Source organism: Strigops habroptila, chromosome Z (assembly GCF_004027225.2).
Source record: "Strigops habroptila isolate Jane chromosome Z, bStrHab1.2.pri, whole genome shotgun sequence".
NCBI lineage: Eukaryota > Metazoa > Chordata > Aves > Psittaciformes > Psittacidae > Strigops > Strigops habroptila.
The window spans coordinates 24,575,423-24,599,584 of record NC_044302.2 but is presented as its reverse complement, the minus strand read 5'-3'; the positions used below and the strand labels follow the sequence as shown (position 1 = coordinate 24,599,584).

At 41.9% G+C, this 24,162-nt stretch overlaps 1 protein-coding gene and 2 long non-coding RNA genes across 8 annotated transcripts in view; all 3 read right to left on the bottom strand.

Annotated features, from left to right (window-relative positions):
• The window catches only part of FAM172A (family with sequence similarity 172 member A), a 282,640-nt gene that overhangs the window by 177,656 nt on the left and 80,822 nt on the right, over nt 1–24,162 (bottom strand). The window lies entirely within an intron of this gene.
• Nucleotides 9,598–11,787, bottom strand: LOC115601286. Its single transcript, XR_003989297.1, has 2 exons — nt 11,078–11,787; nt 9,598–11,036 (listed from the first exon to the last, which is right to left on the bottom strand). It is a non-coding gene; the product is annotated as an uncharacterized LOC115601286 (long non-coding RNA).
• Nucleotides 22,048–22,692, bottom strand: LOC115601287. Its single transcript, XR_003989298.2, has 2 exons — nt 22,626–22,692; nt 22,048–22,316 (listed from the first exon to the last, which is right to left on the bottom strand). It is a non-coding gene; the product is annotated as an uncharacterized LOC115601287 (long non-coding RNA).

Sequence of the window (24,162 nt, the reverse complement as noted above, 5' to 3'; positions counted from 1 at the left end):
CTCACAAGTTTCACTTACACTGTACCAGATTTTTAATTTTTTTTTACCATGGCTTTCAAACAAAAACAACCCCCACATTTTAGGTTTACCTTTTTATTTCAAACTCCACAGTAAAAGTTAATCTTTTCACCTATGATGCATTGGAATGTCTTGGTATAGAAATATGCAAGTGATGAAACCCTTAAATCTCAGAAAAAAGCTTCTCTACCTTATCTAGAGGATATGAACACAACAGCTCAGAACTTTTGTGCACAAAACACACAGTGTCAGTTTCTGAGCTAGTGTAAATGTGTCACTCCACATTAAACTCCCCCACCCTAGTTAGCTCCACATCAAATACTGTTTCTGATGGCAGAAGGGCTCTCTGCCTGCTCTGATTTCCAGATGAGTCTGCACGGTTTTATTCAATGCCTTGGAATGTCTGGGGCAGACAAAGTGCAACCCTATTTTCCCAGGCCAGGAAAGGAAGCAGAAGATGGCATGTGAAGTGCCCTTTTACTCCACCACGGAACCTCTTGCAAAGTTTAGGCAGATTTGCTTGTGCATTAGAAAGGAAACCCAGCCTGCAGTCGCAGCCAAATACCAGCAAGATAAGAGTGTTCAACTACTGTAGATAAAAGGATGAACAGGAGCAAGGATCATCTCACAGCTAAAACAGAGAGCCTGTAAATACAGATAGTTCCCAAACTCTGCCACAAATTTCCCTGGACTATGTTCTTCCAGTGCTCTTCTACAGAATGATGTGAATGATGCACATACCATAGACACAGCAAACAGCACTTCTTAATTGCTATTCAATACAGGCAAATTCAGTGACACTCAAAAAGCCTCACCAGAATTGAACGCTGCTCTGTATGCAGCACTGTAGCATCATACCAAAAGTCTTGTCTCCTAGAAAATCATCATCTAAATTTGTGCTATGAGGACCACAGAGGTTACATGAAGCAAAATGAGAGTGACCAAAGCAAACAAAGAAATGGAAGAAAGAACCATAAAAGACTGTCCTGGGTTCAGCTATAGCAGTCATTTTTCTCCTGCTTAGTAGCTGGTGCAGTGCTGTGTTTTTTAACTTTCAGCCTGGGAACAACGCTGATAACACCGATGTTTTTAGTTGTTGCTAAGTAATGTTTATTCCAACCAAGGACTTTCTCAGTCTCATGCTTTGCCAGGGAGGAGGGGAAGCCGGGAGGAAGCAGAGACAGGACACCTGACCCAAACTGGCCAAAGGGGTATTCCATACCACAGCACGTCATGCCCAGTATATAAACCGGGGGGAGTTACCCGGAAGGCCCAGATCACTGCTTGGGTCGGGCTGGGTATCGGTCGGCGGGTGGTGAGCAATTGTATCCTCTCCCCTTGTTATTTCACTAATCGTTATTATCATTGGTGATAGCAGTAGTGGTTTTGTGTTATACCTTAGTTGCGGGACTGCTCTTATCTCAACCCGTGGGAGTTGCATTCTTCCCATTCTCCTCCCCATCCCTCCGGGAGCGGGGGGAGGAAGAAGGGGGGGGGGGGAGTGAGCGAGCGGCTGTGTGGTTCTGAGTTACCGGCTGGGCTCAAACCACGACAGTTCTTTTTGGCACCCAACGTGGGGCACGAAAGGTTGAGATAACGACAGATCTGACCAGAGTGTGTTTAATCATATTTGTGATAAGCATTCATTGTTACTACTCGTCACAATGGTGATTATTTGGCTCTCAGACGTGTTGCGCTTGATCTCAGAGTTTCAGCATGTTGTACCTTACTTACAGCCACTATTTGCTGTTTTAGCGTTTATGGGCTGGGGGGCCTGGGCTAAGGTTCTTGTTTCACTGTACTTCATGGTAATGACTTGTAATACAATAGACTCATTGATCATGAAACTGGTCTGGTTTGTGCTTCCAGCGTGGCCATCACCACTATACATTGGGAGGTATATAATGAAATATTTTAGCAATTGCATATCTTTTTTTTTCTCCTCGGGGGGTAAACTTACGAAGGAAGCATTCTCTTTCACCCCCCGTTCCCCCACCAGCCTATTTGCAACAGCAATTGAGAGTTCTGAAGGTTTTAGATGGCCTTTGAGTACCCTTGAAACCTGCCTGCTGATTGTGCTGGGGATCAGCATGTTGGCAAACATACGGAGTGTGTTTTACCCACGGCCATCCCGTCGTAGGAACATCCTATTTCGTTTAATGTCAAAAATTCAGCAGTATCAGGTTCGAATCTGGTCTAGGGTTAGACGACGATATAGGAGGACCACCAGGAGATTTTCCCTGAGGCTGGACAGTTATGAGTGGCAGGGTGTGTGGGATAGTATGGGCAAGTACCTAGGCCAGTGGGCCCCTCCAGTGCTTTGGAACTTCACCACTGAACAAGTGCAACATCCGGAAAAACTAGTAAAACACTTAAACGAGGTGTGCTGTCGTCCTGGTTATACCAGAGAGGGACAAATTTTGGCAACGTGCTGGGGCTTGGCCTATGCCTACAGAGCCCTGCTCAACACTATCCAGCACCTTCAAAGGGAAAAAAATGTCTCTGGATCTGATGGCAAAGCAACAGACAACGCAGCTATGCCAACTACAAGCACAGCAGCTACTCAGACCCTGACCACAACAGTCAACACAGCTACTCCAAGTACAGCAGCTACATCAACCCCAGTGACAAGCACAACAGCTACTCAAACCCTGACCACAACAGACAACGCAACTACTCCAACTTCAAATACAGCAGTTACACCAACCCCAGTGACAAGCACAACAGCTACTCAAACCCCGACAGCAACAGACAATGTGGCTACTCCAAGCACCACAGCCACACCAACCCCAGTGACAAGCACAGTAGCTACTCAAACCCCGACAGCAACAGACAATGTGGCTACTCCAAGCACCACAGCTACACCAACCCCAGTGACATGCACAGTAGCTATTCAAACCCCGACAGCAACAGACAATATGGCTACTCCAAGCACTGCAGCTACACCAACCCCAGTGACAAGCACAGTAGCTACTCAAACCCCGACAGCAACAGATAATGCAGCTGTTGGTGTTACTCAACTCCCAAGCACAACAGCTGCACCAACCCCAGCAATAGACATTGCAACCACTCCAATCCTAGTGGCAGACACTGCAGCCACTCCAACCACAGTGACAAACACTGCAGCTAAACCAAATGTCCAGTTTGTGACAATGTCTGTTGCCCCTGTAAGCAAAAGCAAACGAAAGGCACAAAGAGCAACCCGTGAAGCGAAGAAAGATGAAGACCCAGTGCCATTACTATATGCAACAGCACCTGAACAAGAGTTACTACTACGTGGGTCAGAGGAAGAGGAAGAAGAAGAAGAGGTCACTTCTCGACCCCGGACCTCAACCGAACTACGGAATATGCGAAAAGATTTCACCCGTCTTCCAGGGGAGCACATTGTCACCTGGTTGCTCCGGTGCTGGGACAATGGGGCCGACGGTCATGAACTAGAAGGTAGGGAAGCCAAGCAGCTGGGATCACTTGCTAAGGAAGGAGGAATTGACAAAGCGATTGCAAGAGAGAAGCGAGCCCTCAGTCTTTGGAGGCGGCTCCTGGCAGCTGTGAAGGAAAGGTTTCCCTACAAAGACGATATTACGAATCGCTCAGCCAACTGGACCATGATAGAGAAAGGCATCCAGTCCCTGAGGGAATCAGCCATTATAGAGATGATCTATCGTAGGCCGGATTCCAGGAACACATCCGTAGACCCAGATGAAGTCGAATGTACACGACCCATGTGGCGGAAACTTACACGGAGTGCGCCATCATCATATGCCCACACATTGGCATCAATGACCTGGAATGACGGAGTATCACCAACAGTGGATTTCCTGATTCGTCAACTCCGAGAGTTTGAAGACAATCTCACCCCTTCCATCATTTCAGCTGTGGAAAAACTGTCCCAGGAGTTCAAACAATTGAGAGACGATTTATCCGATCTATCCAGCTCTCCACGCGTACCAACCCATGTCTCAGCTATCAACAGAAGGCGCCCTACTGCTCGAGAAAGAAAATATAGGAGGTACACGCCACGGGCCACCCTATGGTTTTACCTGCGGGATCATGGAGAAGACATGAGAAAGTGGGATGGAAAACCTACTTCAGCTCTGGAGCAACGGGTGCGTGAACTGAAGAGGAGAACAATGGTCAAGGATGATCCTCCCAGGAAAGCTGCTGCTCCAGTCTCTGGCGAGCAGTTTCCCAGATGGAGCGAAAGAGCTGATTTTACTCCAGCTCCTGTGATAAGGAATACTAATCCCTTTCTACAAGACAGAAGTGGAGAATTTTGTGATCACTATTAGAGGGGCCCTGCCTCCAGCCAGGTGGAGGAGAGGGATAATCGGGTTTACTGGACTGTGTGGATCAGATGGCCTGGCACATCAGTCCCACAGAAGTATAAGGCTCTAGTAGATACCGGTGCACAGTGTACTCTGATGCCATCAAGGTATCAAGGGGTGAAACCCATTTCTATTTCTGGAGTGACAGGAGGATCCCAAGCGTTAACTATGCTGGAAGCTGAAATCAGCCTGACTGGGAGGAAGTGGCAAAAGCACCCCATTGTAACTGGTCCAGGGGCTCCATGCATCCTTGGCATAGACTATCTCAGGAGAGGGTATTTCAAAGACCCAAAAGGGTATAGATGGGCTTTTGGTATCGCTGCCTTGGAGACAGAGGAAATTAAGCAGCTGTCCACCTTACCCGGTCTCTCAGAGGATCCTTCTGTTGTGGGGTTGCTGAAGGTCGAAGAACAACAAGTGCCAATTGCGACCACAACAGTGCACCGGCGGCAATATCGCACCAACCGAGACTCCTTGATTCCCATCCATAAGCTGATCCGCAGACTGGAGAGCCAAGGAGTGATCAGCAGGACCCGCTCACCCTTTAATAGCCCCATATGGCCAGTGCAAAAGTCTAATGGAGAGTGGAGATTAACAGTAGACTATCGTGGCCTGAACGAAGTCACACCACCATTGAGTGCTGCCGTACCGGACATGTTAGAACTTCAGTATGAACTGGAGTCAAAGGCAGCCAAGTGGTATGCCACAATTGACATTGCCAATGCATTTTTCTCAATCCCTTTGGCAGCAGAATGCAGGCCACAGTTTGCTTTCACTTGGAGGGGCGTCCAGTACACTTGGAACCGACTGCCCCAGGGGTGGAAACACAGCCCTACCATCTGCCATGGATTGATCCAGACTGCACTGGAACAGGGGCAAGCTCCAGAACACCTGCAATACATTGATGACATCATCGTGTGGGGTGATACAGCGGAAGAAGTTTTTGAGAAAGGGAGGAAAATAATCCAAATCCTGCTGAAGGCCGGTTTTGCCATAAAACGGAATAAGGTCAAGGGACCTGCACAGGAGATTCAATTTTTGGGAATAAAATGGCAAGATGGACGCCGCCAGATCCCCACAGACGTGATCAACAAGATAACAGCAATGTCTCCACCAACTAACAAGAAAGAAACACAAGCTTTCTTAGGTGTTGTGGGGTTCTGGAGAATGCACATCCCAAATTACAGTCTGATTGTAAGCCCTCTCTACCACGTGACCCGGAAGAAGAATGATTTCAAATGGGGCCCTGAGCAACAACAAGCCTTTGAACAAATTAAACGAGAAATAGTTCATGCAGTAGCCCTTGGACCAGTCCGGGCCGGGCCAGATGTGAAAAATGTGCTCTATACCGCAGCTGGGGAGAATGGTCCTACCTGGAGCCTCTGGCAGAAAGCTCCAGGGGAGACTCGAGGTCGACCCCTTGGCTTTTGGAGTCGGGGATATAAAGGATCCGAGGCCAGCTACACTCCCACTGAAAAAGAGATACTGGCAGCCTATGAAGGGGTTCGAGCTGCCTCAGAAGTGATTGGAACTGAAGCGCAGCTCCTCCTGGCACCCCGGTTGCCTGTGCTGGGCTGGATGTTCAAAGGCAGGGTCTCCTCTACACATCATGCAACTGATGCTACATGGAGTAAGTGGGCCGCACTAATTACACAACGAGCTCGAATAGGAAATCCCAGTCGTCCAGGAATTCTAGAAGTCATCATGGACTGGCCAGAGGGCAAAGATTTTGGGATGTCACCAGAACAGGAGGTGACGCGTGCTGAAGAGGCCCCACCATATAATGAACTGTCAGAGAGTGAAAAGCAATATGCCTTGTTTACTGATGGGTCCTGCCGTATTGTGGGAAAGCATCGGAGATGGAAGGCAGCTGTGTGGAGTCCCCTGCGACAAGTTGCAGAAACTGCTGAGGGAGAGGGTGAATCGAGTCAATTTGCAGAGGCGAAAGCCATCCAGCTGGCCTTGGACATTGCTGAACGAGAAAAATGGCCAGTACTTTATACTGACTCATGGATGGTGGCAAATGCCCTGTGGGGGTGGTTGCAGCAATGGAAGCAGAGCAACTGGCAACGCAGAAGTAAACCCATCTGGGCTGCTGCATTGTGGCAAGATATCGCTGCTCGGGTGCAGAACCTGGTGGTGAAGGTACGCCACGTAGATGCTCATGTACCCAAGAGTCGGGCCACTGAGGAACACCAGAATAACCAGCAAGTGGATAAAGCTGCTAAGATTAAAGTGGCTCAGATGGACTTGGATTGGCAACATAAGGGTGAATTATTTTTAGCCCGGTGGGCCCATGACACCTCAGGCCATCAAGGCAGAGATGCAACATATAGATGGGCTCGTGATCGAGGGGTGGACTTAACGATGGACACTATTGCCCAGGTTATTCACAAATGTGAAACATGTGCTGCAATTAAGCAAGCCAAGCGGTTAAAGCCTCTCTGGTATGGAGGACGATGGCTGAAGTACAAATATGGGGAGGCCTGGCAGATTGACTATATCACACTCCCACCAACCCGCCAGGGCAAGCGCTATGTGCTTACCATGGTGGAAGCAACCACCGGCCGGCTGGAAACATACGCTGTGTCCCACACCACTGCCCGGAACACTATCCTGGGCCTTGAGAAACAAGTCTTGTGGCGACACGGCACCCCAGAGAGAATTGAGTCAGACAATGGGACTCATTTCCGGAACAACCTCATAGACACTTGGGCCAAAGAGCATGGCATTGAGTGGGTATACCACATCCCCTACCATGCACCAGCCTCTGGGAAAATCGAACGGTACAATGGGCTGTTAAAAACTACACTGAGAGCAATGGGTGGTGGGACTTTCAAACACTGGGATACACATTTACCAAAAGCCACCTGGTTGGTCAACAGTAGGGGATCTGCCAACAGGGCTGGCCCAGCCCAATCAGAACTTTTACGTACTGTAGAGGGGGATAAAGTTCCTGTGGTGCACATAAAGAATTTGTTGGGGAAGACAGTCTGGGTTATTCCTGCTTCAGGTAAAGGCAAACCCACTCGTGGGGTTGCTTTTGCTCAGGGACCTGGATATACTTGGTGGGTAATGCGGGAAGATGGGGAAGTCCGATGTGTACCTCAAGGGGATTTGATTTTGGGGGAAAACAGCCAATGAACTCAATTGTACGCTGTTGCCTGCTCTATAACACTTTTATAGCCCACCAGCTAGATATCTTCAGGTCACCAGCCATTGACCCTGACTTCCCTCCGATCATCACCTCAACAAAGAATGAATTTTGAGGAAACCAGACGAGCTCAGCAGTGACCAGATGAGTTTGGCGGTATCATCAGCAGGCAACAACCCAACACTATGTACCGTCCCTCCTGCCCTGAAAGACTATTACAAGAGATGGAACCTGACATCATGGACTGGATGAGTTCAGCAATTTTACAGGGATTGGTCCATGGACTAGGGAACGATATCTTTCTCTGTGTGTGGGTGTGGGTGTATATATATGTGTATATATGGGACAGGGGTGATGGTGTGCTGAGAGATGTGGGATCTGAGCATGACGTGAATGGTATGGAATAAGGGGTGGATACTGTCCTGGGTTCAGCTATAGCAGTCATTTTTCTCCTGCTTAGTAGCTGGTGCAGTGCTGTGTTTTTTAACTTTCAGCCTGGGAACAACGCTGATAACACCGATGTTTTTAGTTGTTGCTAAGTAATGTTTATTCCAACCAAGGACTTTCTCAGTCTCATGCTTTGCCAGGGAGGAGGGGAAGCCGGGAGGAAGCAGAGACAGGACACCTGACCCAAACTAGCCAAAGGGGTATTCCATACCACAGCACGTCATGCCCAGTATATAAACCGGGGGGAGTTACCCGGAAGGCGCAGATCACTGCTCGGGTCGGGCTGGGTATCGGTCGGCGGGTGGTGAGCAATTGTATCCTCTCCCCTTGTTATTTCACTAATCGTTATTATCATTGGTGGTAGCAGTAGTGGTTTTGTGTTATACCTTAGTTGCGGGACTGCTCTTATCTCAACCCATGGGAGTTGCATTCTTCCCATTCTCCTCCCCATCCCTCCGGGAGCGGGGGGAGGAAGAAGGTGGGGGGGGGGGGGGAGTGAGCGAGCGGCTGTGTGGTTCTGAGTTACCGGCTGGGCTCAAACCACGACAAAGACAAATGACATCATGCTCTAGAAGCATAACCAAAGTTTAAAGATCAAGCTAAGGACTGGTCTGCTCATCTTTATGGAGGGAAAGCCATTAACAGGGATGACAAAAAGACCAAAGTTCTTACTGTCTTCTTTTACGGGAAACTGTCAACGCTTTTTCCATGGCATTTCACCTCTTCAAAGCATTTAGAAAACCACCCATCTCCCTCCAACCAAAATGTCCTACTGGCTCGTCTCAGTACTGCTGTTACTTCTCAGACATGTTGAATATGGAACTTATTCTAGTCTTGAATCTCTTTTTCTGAGTGTTCTTTTTGATCGTTTTACTATCTGGCTTCTATTCCTTCACTGAAACTGTTCTCACTCAAGTTACTCAAACAACATATCGCCATGCCAAATCTCAGGCCTTGTCTGTACTTCTGCTGTGCACGACAGTTAAATGAAATGAGACACTATTCTTACGGCTCTCCTTTCACTTCCCCAGCAGCCCCCTTCATGTCCCCTTTTTGGGTTATAAACCTCTCTTCTGCAGTGTCTCACTATTACATCTGGTCTACCTTCATCCTCCCATCACTCTCTGGCCTTATTCATTCTCACATTGTCACTATACTCAGTGTTGCTGACACCCATCTCTGTTTTTTTTTACCTCAGCATCACACAATACAGGTATTCATGACTACTCTGTAAAAAACTATGTGCACCTACCAGAAGTCAATGTTACAGCACCTAAACCGAATAACCTAATTTCTTCCCCAAATCAAAAGGAATTTTCAGAGACAAGTTTAAACCCAAACTTCTGAAGTTACACAGTGCAAAAAATTTCCTCTATGTCCTAATTCATACTCCAATAATTTCTTGTCCAGATGCTAGCAATTAAGCTTAGTTTTGGCTTTATCCATAGACTGGTTTCAGCACTGTCATGACCAGTTTACTTACTTTAGTTACTTACACTTCTCTTAAAGAACAAATGAAGACAAAGTTCTGTTTTGTCACCAAATCTGCAGCACAAGACTCAAGACTATCACAACAACGTGTTCACTCCTGTTGTGCATATTCTAAATGACTATGACTCCCTTCCTTTGCCCACTAACAACCTTCTACTTCTGGCAATCCTATCAACCCAAAATACCATTTTCCTAGCTCTATATCACCATAGAAGTCAATCGCAGCAAACTCACTCCTGCCTTTCAGACTTCACCTAACAGCTTCCCTCTTCAGACTTCTTTCTTGCATGCTCCTCTACAAAACCACGCTCATGATTTCCCAACAAGAAACAAGCATGTATAAAGTTACTGATGTATCCAAACAGGCTGTGGCATCTTAGGACGTAAATTCTTTAAAAAACTGGACACCTGTTTTCAGGACAGAGATGCACGTCATGTATTTGTATTTTTTAATAGTTATTTTTAGTTTTTTTTAGCAGTTATTGCAACATGTCTATAATAATACATAGTGCATATTAAAAAGAAGAAAAAATCCAGCTGCGTAAAATGGATTCCAACTATATTTATTACATGAAAGTTCTTACTCCGTGAGATGATGCTGATGGAGACTGACAATCTCTCATCTTAACACCATCTACAGTCCAGAAAAGAGCTGTGCAAGACTTTGTATTGATTTTTTCAGATGTGGATTGACCACACACAGGCATAATTAAGACAATTGAGCCTCCACAATCATTCAATCCTTTGCCTCTGTAATATAACTAAGAGTGGTACCTGGGGAAGCTGAGCACACTGTTGCTTTTAGAGTCAGTGAAGGGAGAAGTGAATCTCTGGAAGGTGATTCAAAGCACCTGATATAGCGTAGCTGCTCTGAAGTGCTTCTGAAAAAGAGGAAGATACTGCCACAGAGTGGGAAGAAAAAAGATGGAGTCTCTTCATCTCTGCCATCACAAGCTACTAATTTAGTGCAAGCAGCAGCACGATCCTGCAGTCTCAGGTAAACCTTCCAAGAATAGTCTGGATACCTCTCACAGTGTCCACTGGTGGTGCAGATTTCTGGGATCGTTCCTTTATTGTGTAGTTAAATATCAAGCAATGCATCTGCATGGATAACATCAGGCATTCTACAAACAAAATCAATGGTGATTTAGTTCCTGAAACTAGCAGCTACAAAATCTTCATAAAAATCACTTCATAAATATTACAAGTATTTAAAAAGCAGTTTTTACCCCATGTAAGCATCTCTGGAATTTCATTTTCCACACCAGAGGTTTTGCAATTATTTCTCACTATTAAATGAATACTGAAAAGTACCCAAAAGTAGGACAAATATTACTGTACTACTTCTCACAAAAGAGAACTGAAGCAATTGAAAATATGCTTTGTCAAAAATGTCACTGAACTTTTATGCATAATACAAATACAGCAAAGTTGCAACCTGATTAAACTGAGATTTTAAATGAAAGTACTACCCTGCTACTTATAATCCAAAAGACAGTTACCTCATGAAGTTAAGTTGCTTGTTATATAAAATTGAACCAGACCAGCATGATGTTTCATGCAGAATTTCCTGAAGCCTAGCTGTATAACTTTAAAATCTACTACAGTGTCATGGTTTGAGCCACGTGGTTGAACCCAGGACATACAGAACTTTAACTATGGAACTTAACTGTTCTTAATGATCTGATAAAATTTCAAGAGGCTGTTTGGGGTTCAGGCTTCCAGAGCTGTAATCCAATTCTGAGGCCAGACATTCGTCCTGGATGTCACCTGTGCTGAACAGGACACTTACTTAAAGGCAAGTTTCTGTCTTTGCACCATTTTCATCTGAGGGATCTATTTAAGTTTTAACCCAGGCTGCTGATTTTACTCCCTGAGCACAACTCACCATCGGTTTGAATTTACCTCAAGAGATGGAAACCTTCAGGGTGGGAGGAGAGTGGAATCAAAAGCAGAAGAGGTGTTCCTTAAGGAGGTAAGATCAAGGTAATAGAGAATTGCCACCTGGGAGAAAAGTATTATTTAACAGCCTTAATTTAAATGTCAAATGCCATACACCATTTTTTAATGTATTCCCACTGAGAAGTCCCAGCTGCCCTTTTTGGAAGTACAGGTGTCCAAAGTGGCTGTGGATCTTCACTGATTGTGAAAGCAAAACCTGCAACTTCTCCATTACTGACAGTGAATATAAAAATGCTGAAAAAAATGTAATTTTCTGCCACCTGGCAGGGCACAGTTCAAACTTCATAAGAAATGCCCAGACTCAACTACACTTAATACAAATATAGAAAGTAATTAATATAATTCATTAGATTGTCTCAACAGAACCAAAAAATGACCATCATAAACAGTAACTATGAGAAGAGGCTTCTGACACAAATAATCCCTAAACCAGATAGCAGGAGTGGGAGATGCAGTAACAAAGTTCTCAAACTCAAAAAAAAATAAAAAACGGGGTGAGGAAATTAAAAAAAAAACCAAAACATAAACTGGAACTGAATGCTGACACTTGGAATAGTAATTTCTTTATTTCCTTCACAACACTGCTGTTTCTGATGGCACCTTATGAGAGAGCCATCCCTTGTAACCTTGTTCTTCAAAATTCCTTCCCTAAGCCCCTGGCCGGCACTGGGACTGCAAACACAATCCACCTCCTGAGATCAAGCCACACATCTCTCTCCCAGACCAGGTGAGGGCAAAGATACCAACTTGAGAGACAATAAAAGACAGAAACCAGATGAGAGGAAATACTAAAGTCAGCAGACAACGAAAGACTAGGAAAAAAACATTCAGCCAAAAAATGTTATAGAGAGGTTTGAAGAATATATGATTTTAGTAATAAAATTGTGAACCTTTTTCTGCTGGGGAAAATGTAATCTTTTATAATCCTCAAATAGCTAAAATTTCTTAACTATCACAATTTTTATTCTTTATAAAATGACGGAATTGCCATTTAAAAAAAAAAAAGCCTAATTTGGAAATGATGTTATTCCCACAGGTGCGAATTAAAAACACATTTACTGTTTTGTATTTGTTATTTAATATGTGTCTTAAGCTATCCACCAGTAATTATGACATCGTTGTTTTATCAGTATATAGTCTTGCAGTCACTGGATTTCACGTAACAAACTCGGAGCCCTTCAGAAGAACATAATTTCTAATCATGAGCATTAAATGATTATAATTAAATCTTATAATTTAATTAAGGGGAAAATCCCTTGATATTTCCAAATAATCGAACCACCACTCTGCAATCTCACAAAATAACCTGTGCTGCTTTTAACAATCATGTTTCAACCTGCAAAAAATGGGATTCTTTTCCAGAAGCATCAATAACTGCTCTCACTCTCCCATTGCACAATCTGTTGTGAGGCAGACATCCAAAGTCATCTCAAAACACTGCATGAGTGTTGATTTAAAGGTTAACTAGTCATCTTTTTTTTTTTCCTCCTCTCCCCATGTCTTCTGGTAGAGTTGCTCAATTAACTTCCAAATATCATCCGATATATGCAGACTCAGAGTCAACTCAGAACATAAAATATACAACTGCATCCATGGCGGCATCAATTTAGATTTCCTGGCCTCTGAACCCAACCTCTGGCAGAATGCAACCACAGGTTGGATTACTGGGGAAAGGACCCCTCAAGAGGCATGTCTGTGGATCGTCCAAATGGTCCTACCCGGACTGACCTGGTCAGGCGCTCTGGAAGCCAAACAGCTCTGTGAGCCCAGGACCCAAATTTGCATGCCACCAGCTCCGACCATGGGCAGAGGCGCATCCATCTGCACCTGTCAATCTACGGACCACTTCATTCTGGTCTTCAGATTCCTTGGCAGGTCTAGATTTCCTCTCCCACACGAAACTTTCTGTACCATTTGCATCTAGCCATATAAACCAGTCATGCTCTGGACTCGTGCCTAAAATCCCATCTCTGGAGTGTTCCTCTTGCATGGTACATTCCCACCAAATACAGAAAGAAGATACTGGCCAGATCCAGGATTTAGTATTAAAATATTCACCGATAACAACATGTTATTTTTTTCCTCTGTGTTCCTTTTTTCCTGTTTTCTTCTGTTGCTTCACATCAGAATTTCCAAGTACTGCCTAACTGATCGTTTTCTTTATTCATTTATTGCCTATCAAATTAGATGAAAAAAGGCATAATTATTCCATTGGCTATAGGTACATCTTGTTTGCAGGGTTTCCTTAAAATACTGTAAATACTTGGGCTTTAATTTATAGTATCATAAAATCGTTTAGGTTGGGAAAGCCCTTCAAGATCATCAAGTCCAACCATTACCCCACCACTGCCAAGGCCACCACTAAACCATGTCACTAGGGGCCTCACTTGCACCGTTTTTGAACACTTCCAGGGACGGTGACTCCACCACTGCCCTGGGCAGCCTGTTCCAATGCCTGATGACCCTCTCTGTGAAGAAATTGTTCCTAATATCCAGCCTAAACCTCCCCTGGTGCAACTTGAGGCCATCTCCTCTTGCCCTGTCACTTGTTACTTGACAGAAGAGACCAGCCACCTCCTGGCTCCATCCTTCTTTCAGGTAGTTGTAGAGAGCGATAAGGTCCCTTCTGAGCCTTCTCTTCTCCAGAATAAACTCCCCAGGTCCCTCAGCCATTCCTCATCACACTTGTGCTCCAGGCCCTTCACCAGCTCCATTGCCCTTCTCTGGACCTGCTCCAGCACCTCAATGTCTCTCTTGCAGTGAGGGGCCCAGAACTGAACACAGGATTCGAGGTGTGGCCTCACCAGTGCCCAGTACAGGGGGATGATCACTGCCCTGGCCTTGCTGGCCACACTATTCCTGATACAGGCCAGGATGCCACACTGGCACTGGTGGCCAAATATGACACATCAACAGTCATATTCAGCTGACTGTTGACCAACACCCCCAGGTCCTTTTCCATGGGCAGCTTTCCAGTCACTCTTCCCCAAGCCTGGAGCATTGCATGGGGTTGCTGGGACCAAAGTGCAGGATTCGGCACTTTGCCTTGTTGAACCTCATACCACTGGCCACAGCCCATCGACCCAGATGTGAATCTACTCACTCATTCATTGGCTTAAAGTAAAGTTAGTCTCTTCTGTCTGTCTTGTGCTTGGAATGCTCAATGAAAAATAATTTGCAGATTGCTGCTGGTGCTGCTATTGTAGATTTATTTTTCCTTTTTTTTGCTATTTAATACACTTCAACAAAAATTTTGAAATCTATTAATAAGTAGTTAGTTCTCCTTCCTCCTTCCGTAGGCTTTTGGGTTAAGATATCTGAAGGTGATGTGATTATAACATTATTGTTCATGTACGTATTACATCATATTCATATTCAATATTTAATCTGAAGCCCAAGCATACACAATTCTGAACACACTGTGCTAATTAGTTAAATGTTAAGCTTAGATCCTGGAATAAGCTTTTTTCCATTTTTCTAGGGTTTTTTTCTGTTTTTCTCTAACTTGCATCTACCACTACTCTCCAAAAGTGAGAACATCGAGAACATTAACGACCATCAGAGCAGAAATGTACTGCCAAATTGTTTCTTTTAATTTTCTACACAATCCCTTGGAAATTATTTAGGACATCTCCTCAGTGTAAAGTTTATGCAGGTAGTCTTCTCCTAAGATTTCCATAGTAATTTTCGAAATTGCTAGCACTTTTTGTCTTTCTCATCTACTACATCTCCAACTCAAAACACTTCTTTACATACAATCAGTGTTAGATTTATTATATACCTAACCATCCAGTAAATAACAGGAACAGAAGAAAGAGGAACAACAGAGGAAATCTAGTACTTGGTTTTGGTCTCTCCTTCATTTTTGCTCCATACCTTACCCAAACTCTCACAAAATTAGCGTCAGATTTGGGTGTTTCATTTTCTTGAACAAGCTGCACTGAACTATTATTTAAATTCAGTTTTGAATTCATCATAAACAGCTGCAGCAAAAGAAAACAAGACTCTTTAAGCCTTAAGAATAAAGCTCTTAATCATCCAATATATTTACTAGTCTTTGTTTACATGGGCTTTAAACAAACACAACGTTTTTTATCCACAGTGAGCAGAATTTTTCTATGAAAATGGCTACTGATTGCAGCACTTCTTTAAAAATATTTGGCTTCAGGTTTGGGGATTTTTGCAGATCAGCATAACTAAACTTGCTTTGGGCAGACACCTTTTATGATTCAGGATTTCTGTATCTAAGAGGTGAGCCATTTTTGCACAGTAAATTGGCTGTAAAATCAGCAATTGCTGTCCAGGAACAGAACAGAGCAGCAATTTTTGCAGTAATTCTTAAACCATGCAAGCACCAAGTGAGTGAAATGCCAAGGACATCAACTGCTGATCTAGTTTGTCATCTATACAGAATACAAACACCGAATTACAAAGTCCTGTACTAAACAGAACTTATACAGTACATTTCAATAATCCCTTTAGTCGCGTTGTAGATTTGTAAGAGTGGTAGCTAGAGTCCAAATTATTGTAAGTTATTGCTTCTAAAAATATTCTTAGGTGTTTATAGGTACTACAAACCTATACTTCTCCTAATTGTTTTAAAAACCCCATCTTTTATAATTACTGAAAGTAATTTCAGCTAAGAAAAAAAAAAAAGCAAAGAACACAATGTGAAGGAAATGTAAAATACATTGTCCAACCAACTCACAACCAATACCTGTATTTTTAATGAACTTGGACTTTGTAGTTTAAAAAGCAAAATATTCAAACAAAATACAAAATGTTAAAAAGGGCTATCTGTGGATGTTAAAGCTGAGGCTCTCCTCTGAACTGTAACCAGATGCAAATGGCAGCTTTGTGTAAACTGTCTTTTGTCTGTTGGACTTCCCAACATTTCTGACAAATTTTAATGAATTTTTCAGTCGTTTTGGCTCTGCTGAAAGTAGTATCAATCAAGTCAACTTCATTCCATTTCACATACAGAATCCATACATCTCTCTGTAAGTAACTGTAGTTACTAACCCTAAGTGCAACCATACAAAAGAAGATAAAGTGACTGCCAGCCAACTATTACAGAATGGAATTTAATAAACAATGGTCCAGTCTTGCAAAAGAACCACTTTGAATGGTGACAATAAGCAGTAGCAGTCAAAAAAGTGTATCTCTGCATTTTACATGACCAGTAGCCAGCCAAAGTAGCCAAAGAGAGTTACTTTCCATTAACCTGAATCAACAATCATTGAGGCAGTCAAGGTGCAGCCTCTCAATGCTTTCTTTTTCCAAATTAGTCAGAACTTTGTAAGAACCTATTATTTTCAGAGTAACCTTATAATTCGCCAAGTATGTACCTGGAATTACCTACCTGAAAAGTTACGCACTTATAGGCCTTAATTAATTTCTATTTTAAATTGTAAATTTCTGATCTGACCTGTTTTCAAACAGATGATATATCCTTGAAAGCTTTCCTAATAAAAGACAAGTTTTATTCACCTACATGAAATCTGCGTTTTCTGGTACATAATAAACACTCCCCACATTTTCTAATATTCTCCTGATACCTCCTGATTCTGGCAATCAGGAGACCAGTGTCAAAGGCTATTACTCCTGTATCCGAGAAGAACACACACAAAAACAGAAGTAATATAAAAGAATGGATATATGTCATTCTTTTCATAACAAGACTTTTCTGGAGGTTTTAGAGGGATTAACACCCTTTATGTGCATTTATCTTGCACAGAATTCTGTAATAAACCATTTTTTAAATTTAAATATATTAAACTCAAGTGAAAAACAAAGGTAGTATTTCCAGCATTTGCTGAAGAGATAGCAAACACATTTCCAGTACAAGCCAAAATCAATTTTATGGCAGTCGCCTATTCTGCGAAACAAACTACTCATAAAATTCCTACACTACTGAGCTAAAGGTTGCTTCCTTCACTTGTTAACAGAATGAATATTCTAACATATATTTATTTAGCTTAACCACAAATAAACATACAAGTAGTTGCACTGCAGAGATGTGCTAATATTTGGCAAATAATTACATACAAATTTCCACCTCGCCAACAAGGATGAGATTTTAAGAGAAAGAACACTTAACAGTTCAGAGTGAAAATGGAAAAGCACAATATTATGATTAATTTTGTACAAAGAATTGCAGATGTGCAATATAAGCTACAATAACTGGAAACATTATCACCAGTATGCAAATTGGAAAATTGTTTGGCCAGATATGCAATTACCTGCATTTATGATGAGGCATCACTGTGATCCCCTCAGCCAAGTCAGCCACATTGAGACCCTCGTGATACAAGAGGACACTAAGAGTACCACTTTTGAGAAGAGTGGTCGAACCTCCCTCTTGAGCTTTCTCCCAGCACCAAGTGCTCTGTTCTAGCTATGGGTTCGAAGGGGAAAGCTGCAGGAAAGGCAGGGTCAATAGGATATCTCTAGCTATTTCTATAAATTCTACATTATAACAGTGGAAATTTTAAGATGCAAAGGAAGAATGTTCAAAACAAAGAAGGTAAGAATTAGATCAATAAATAATAATATGATTTCAACCCTCACCTGATAAGGTTTACAATTCCTCAGACTGCGTCACAATTATTTTGGTATGACAAGAATTTTAACAACACATGCACTCTTCTTCACTCTTTTAACTTGTTATTTTTCCTGTTATATTAGCATTAATAGAAATTATCCATATCGATTGTAATACAAATTTGATGCTGCTGTTTAATTTTCTAAGTGTAATTTTGAAAACCAACATTTGTAAAAAAAAAAACAACAACCAAAACCCAAAAAAAACCACCAGTGCTCAGGCTTAGCTATGTTTATACAAACAAACAGACAGAGCAGTGGTACAACGCATTTTGGGAAGACTAACAGGACAAAAGCTGCCTTTGTAGTTGGACCACAGTGGCCCTACAAGTCTTCAAGGTGACACTGTTGAGTAGGGAAGGGGGAAGTACCATGCCAGTGGCAGGTGCAGAATGTTTAATCTAGCGTTGAAAGGCCACCATTCCCAACACATGGCAATTGGGCTAACAGGATTGACATTGGAGGACTCGCTCCGCAAGTACACCAACCTCTGAATGGTGGGGGCTTCTCCCAGCAGCTGCCTGAATGTCAATCAACCGAAGGGGTATGTTACAGGGGTCACCATTTGGGGTTGGTTCTCTACGCCTGACATTTCTATCCGTTAGTCAGGAAGACAATGGGAGAGCCACAAAGCCCAAGCATTACCATAGTCCCATTCAGTGGCACAACAAAATTGAGGGGAGTGGGAAAGGCCTTCAAACACAAAATGATCAACAGGAGAACAACTCAACCCACCCTCCTCAAGGGAAAGATCAGGAGAGCGCCACAGCACCAAGCACTCCCAGGCTACGGATTCAGCAGCGGCTCTGCGAGGGAAGGTTAATCCCACACAAAGACATTATTTTTCAGTTCAACACTAAAGTTTAGTAAAAGCTTATTTCTAAGCAGAACTGAATGTCCGTGTTTGACCTTGTGGGCAATGCCCTTTCAGTGTGAGCAGCCTGGATTTTGAAAAAACTCTAAAAGGCAATTACAAGTCATAGGAACAGTTGTAGAACATTATAAATTAAGAGATCCATAATTTGGTTGCACAGAATAATTAATATGATTAGGTATCTATTAACCCATAAATCCATAGCAAGATGAGACAGAAACTTATCTAGGAGAGAAACTCTAATATCCAGAGAATAAGTTCCTGACAAAACCACAGCTAAAGCAGCCTTGTCTATCATGTAGGTTGACAGTCTTCACCTTTGTATAGCAGGCAAGTTAAAAACAACAAAGTTTTGCAAACACTTAAAATATGCAAGATACCAGCATTTAAATGGGGAGCTGGGTTTAAGTAATCTAAACAGAGCAAAATTATTTGAAACCTACTTTTGACTTTGCTAATACTCCAGTGTTAAACAAGTTGCTTAACTTTGCCTCTACATTTTACTTTCCAGAAAAGATTCGTGACTTTTAGCAGAATAAATACATATATGTGTATAGATATATAAAAGGATGGAGAGTCACACATGGTACAAGTGGAACATAAACCCTATGGTTAATATAGGCATATAGCTTAAGAATAAGTCTCCATGAAAAAACTGAGTACAAACTGACATTAAAAGTTTAATCACCTACACAGATAGAAGATCAGGATCTAAAAATAATGAGGAGATACTTGTGAAGAGACAGGAGAAACTGCACTCTGTCTGGCAACACAGTCTGTCAGGAGTTGGAATTCCAGTTACACTGGAATTTTATGTGCAGAAGAATATTGTGACATGAAGGCACAGATCCAGACCTTCGCTTAAAGGAAGGGAGGACTGTGCAGGTCAGTGTCACTCGGGAGTATTACTGACCAATTTGTCAGCATGTCCTCACGCATAAGCAAGACAAAATCTAAAGGAATTGCACTTTTACCTGAAAGGAGTCACGAGATCCACATCTCCTTGAAAAAATTAATACAGCATATACTTGAGAATAATGGCTTATTTCCACAACTATGCGTATACATTTTGTCCAACACTGTCCCTCATTTGTGATGATTTTTATCCTTCAACCTCTCCTTCGCATTAAGAAATGGGCACTGAAGCTCACTGTACCAAAGCAGTTTTTTTCTTAATTCAGAAGTTAAGTGAAAACATTCATAAACCAAACACAAGAGACATTACATGCTGTAGCGTGAACATTTTGTGGGAACATTTCTCACAGAAACTAAAACTGGATTTCTTAACCTTTTAACCTAAAATTCAGAACAAATAGCTTACAATTCAAACAGGTGAAAGAAAAACCTCTTTCTAAATAGTACACTGACACAAACTCTCAAAAATATCACATTCTGACTAAAGGAACATGTGAGAAAAAAACCAAAGCAGTCAGTTGCTGCAGATTTGTTCCTCTTTGTGAGATTTTACTGCATATTTTTTTTCTGCCTGTGCAGTGGCAAATAAAGCTTTAAATATCTGAGTGCATGACACAAGTGATGTGCTGTAAAAGCAGTATCTTCACATGGTTTGAAAGGCTGGGATTTCTATTTTGTTGCATGGTCAGATTGTGTTTTTTTTGGGACAGAATATTCTTCTAGTCTTTCAAGAAATGTATGGAAAGCAGAGGTTTGCATACCCCCATAAATCAGGGTTATGGACTTCGCAGGTCAAAAGGATTTCCTCATAACTTGTAATAAAAAATGGAAATGAAGTAGGAATATTTCAGATTAACATCCACCATACATACTCTACACTAAGTCTTATATACAAGTAAAGTTGTTAGAAGTTGTTTTGGAGGATCCAAGTCAAAGAATTAAAACAAAACCCTGAAGTGATGGAAATCAAAATAAAGCCTATACGGCACGTATTCAGTGTACCACACACTTAAGGGAACATATACAAATTCCACCTGTACACTCCTATGGTCTATAACCATTCATGGTTTAAAGATATGGTTAAAACAAAAAGAGGGAAAGATCCACTTTTTAATACAATGAATCTTGAATACAGAAGAAATTAGGTCAGTATACATCATTCTCTCACACTGGTAAATACAAAAGGTTAAGCTTCTATCTTTCAAAAATGAAGCAACAAAATAGCTCTTAAGTATATTCATTTATTTGTTTAGATTTTGTTTTGCCCTAATCACAGTATCTCCTTAATATTTTGTCATGGGTTTTTTTTTTGTTCTTTTTGTTTGGTTTTGTTGTTTATTTGTTATTGTTGTTGTTGTTTCAGCTAACTCCTTTCTGAAAGACTATTTTCAAACTACTTACAAAAAAAAAAGCATTTTTCAGTAATGTTGCTGCAAAAGAAAAATTCTTTAGGCCTAAGAAGTAAAAACAAAAATAAATTATAATCTCAGAATGCTATAAATGTTACTCTGAAATGTTCTATTACTTATTCTTAATACCTATCATTCACAAAGTAGTACTAGGAAATGTCAAGGAATAACGTAAAAGTCATGCAGGTGGAACAGCAATGCAAAAGTAAGCATTAGAAATGAGCACTTTCCTATTATGTAAAGTGAACTGTCTGTGGCTCAAAATGAAAGAAAGCAGGACTAGACTCTTGTGTACAGTTCATTTTTTACAGCTGTCCTTCAGTTGGCTCAAATATATAACATCACCATAGTATATTTATTTCACTGTAAAAGCAGATTTCTCAAGTATAAGATATTAGGCCTCTGAAAAAGTAAATCTCTTTAGTTAAGCACCATGCAATGGAAAAAAAATTATTTAAGAGATCACTCACAAAGGATGAAATCAAAGCATGAAAAATGACTGGTTACAAACTAAAGCAAACCTATATCCACTAACTTCTCATACAAAAGTATATTGAGAAAAACAGAACTCGACCCCTGGTCTTTGGTAACTTTTGAACAGTATTACCATTTCCCTTACTGTACACTCTCCCGCAAAATGGGTCATGACAAATCTTCAAATCATTTCAGAGCTACCGTGTTTCACTGAAACGGCAGATAGGCACCTGCAAACAAATGCTTCACTGTGAGTGCTGACCCATTTCAGTGTCCCTTGGATGTTTAGGGTTACCTAGACAAACAGATGATGTTGCCCTTTGGTGATGGAAAGCAGTTTCTCAGTTTTATCCTAAGAAACTCAAAAAAGGATAATACTTTTAAATGATCCTGTCTCTTCATAAGATTAATACTGCATGACATAGGAGTTCACTGGAAAAAACCAATTTTTTCAGATTCTGGAAAACGGTGGATTTATTTTCATAACGCAGTCAGAAGACTTCAGAAACTTCATCTTCTGCTTTAATAAGAATAGTAAAAATAAAAAGGAACTATGGAACTTTTCAAATATCATTAGTACTCAGTGTTCTTTTCCACAAGACAGAGCAAACTGTGTAACACTACAGATGGGTGAACTATATTATCTTGAGGGGAAAATGCAAAAAAACCCCAACCCAACAAAAAAACATGTTTCCCCATCAACACCCACAGTTTTCCTTTAAGTAAACTGGTATCTTGAAAAGAGTATCAACATTGAGATGCTGGCCAGGGTGTCACAGAAAGCAGTGTCATTTTCAGGCTTGCTATAGATTTTCTGCATAGCTGATGTAATAGGCTTACTTTCACTGCACCCGCTACTGCACTTTGGTTACCACTACAAGTAAAATGTGTTTAATTCCCCCTTTTTTTTTTTTCCTTCTTGAAAGTCTGCTCAGAAGTGGGGCTATACACACCCATTGCATTAAGCACAGTGAATCCTCCTGCCTTGGCTGCATTCTCCCCACAAATGTAACATAGGGCAGGTAAAACAACAAAAACTGTGAAAACTTTGAAATAAAGTGATTCAGTTTCAGGTTCACAATCGTCAGATCAACATGGTCTAGGCACCATCATTTTGCAGAGCCGGTCAGAAAGACAGAGCGTAGACACAGAACATTTATTTTTCATCTCAGCATTTCTAAAGATTTTTCTTGAGTCAAAAATTAAAAAAATATAAGCAGCCCTGCCAAAAAGTTGAAGTGTTTTGATTCAGAAATGCTGATAGTAGGAAGAGCAGGTTATCTTTTCATGGTGGCATCTTCTGACAGTAGGAGACTTTGTCTTTAAAGCCTATGACGTCTGCCAGTTCAAATAGGAGCATCAGTTATGTACTGTCTGGATGTCATCCATAAAAGATAATACCACGTATTGCAAGGGCCTCTGAACAGAACCTCTCCCTGGGTCTGTGGACTCTGAAGGGCTTGTTCGTATCACACAGCCAACTGGGCACAGCTCTGCCAACTCCCCTTTTTCCTCTCCAGGGCCCCGTCTTTCTTCTTGCTCCTTCCAACAAGCAATGCTGGCAATACTATTCTGTCTTGGGTAGTAATGTCCAAAGCCTCTTGAGAAGCCTTTCAATGATGATTATTCTTCATCAGTCAAGGACCACACTTCTTAACTCTATTTCTTTTTGCACTGACAGGAAAATGGAGCATAGTCTCCTTCCATCATCTTTCCTCTGCATCCGGACAGGTTGCATTAAATTCTCTTCCTTCAAGAATAAGGGTTTCCTAGCCTCTAGTGACTGCTCTCTAAGCTTTGCTGTTCTATCACTTTCCACCAGAACATCCTCTTTCTTCTGCCTTTATACTGCTATCACACAACAAAATGGGTTCCTATCATTTCCTCAAACACAAGGAATAGCAGCCAAGCCCACCCATGCACCATTTATTGTTGAAAAATGCACTCTCTGGTTTTCAACTTTTAAAAGTTGTCCTTCATTTCAGCAATCTGATTTTTACAACCTCTGGAGAAGCCGCTTTATTCAGAATCAGAATCTTTATGTCTCTTCATATCACACAGTAGTTAAAAGCTATTACACAAGGCATCTGCCTTCCTACTGATCTTTATTGGAATGTCGTCACCATCCTTCTCTGTGAGTACCCATTCACCCTATTGCATATAATAGCTGGTGGAGTTTGTAAATCCCATAATTATACTTGAGAGGTCCAGAGGCATGTCCTGCCTTGCCATTAGCACACCATAATCATTTAATGTAATAGCTTTAGGCTTAATTGCCCCTCCAATAAGAAAAGTGCTCTTCTGGGAACTGTGGTTAGATTGGTCAGCAACTGAACTATCTCGGGATAAGATTCTGGAAGTGCCTAGGAGTTGTGAGTCAGAACTGAACCTGAATGCTTTGCCTTCATGATCTCAGATTATCCAAGAACTGGACAGCAATCAAGTTGCGGCAGCACTCTGTAATTTAATGTGGCCAAATGGCAAGATACA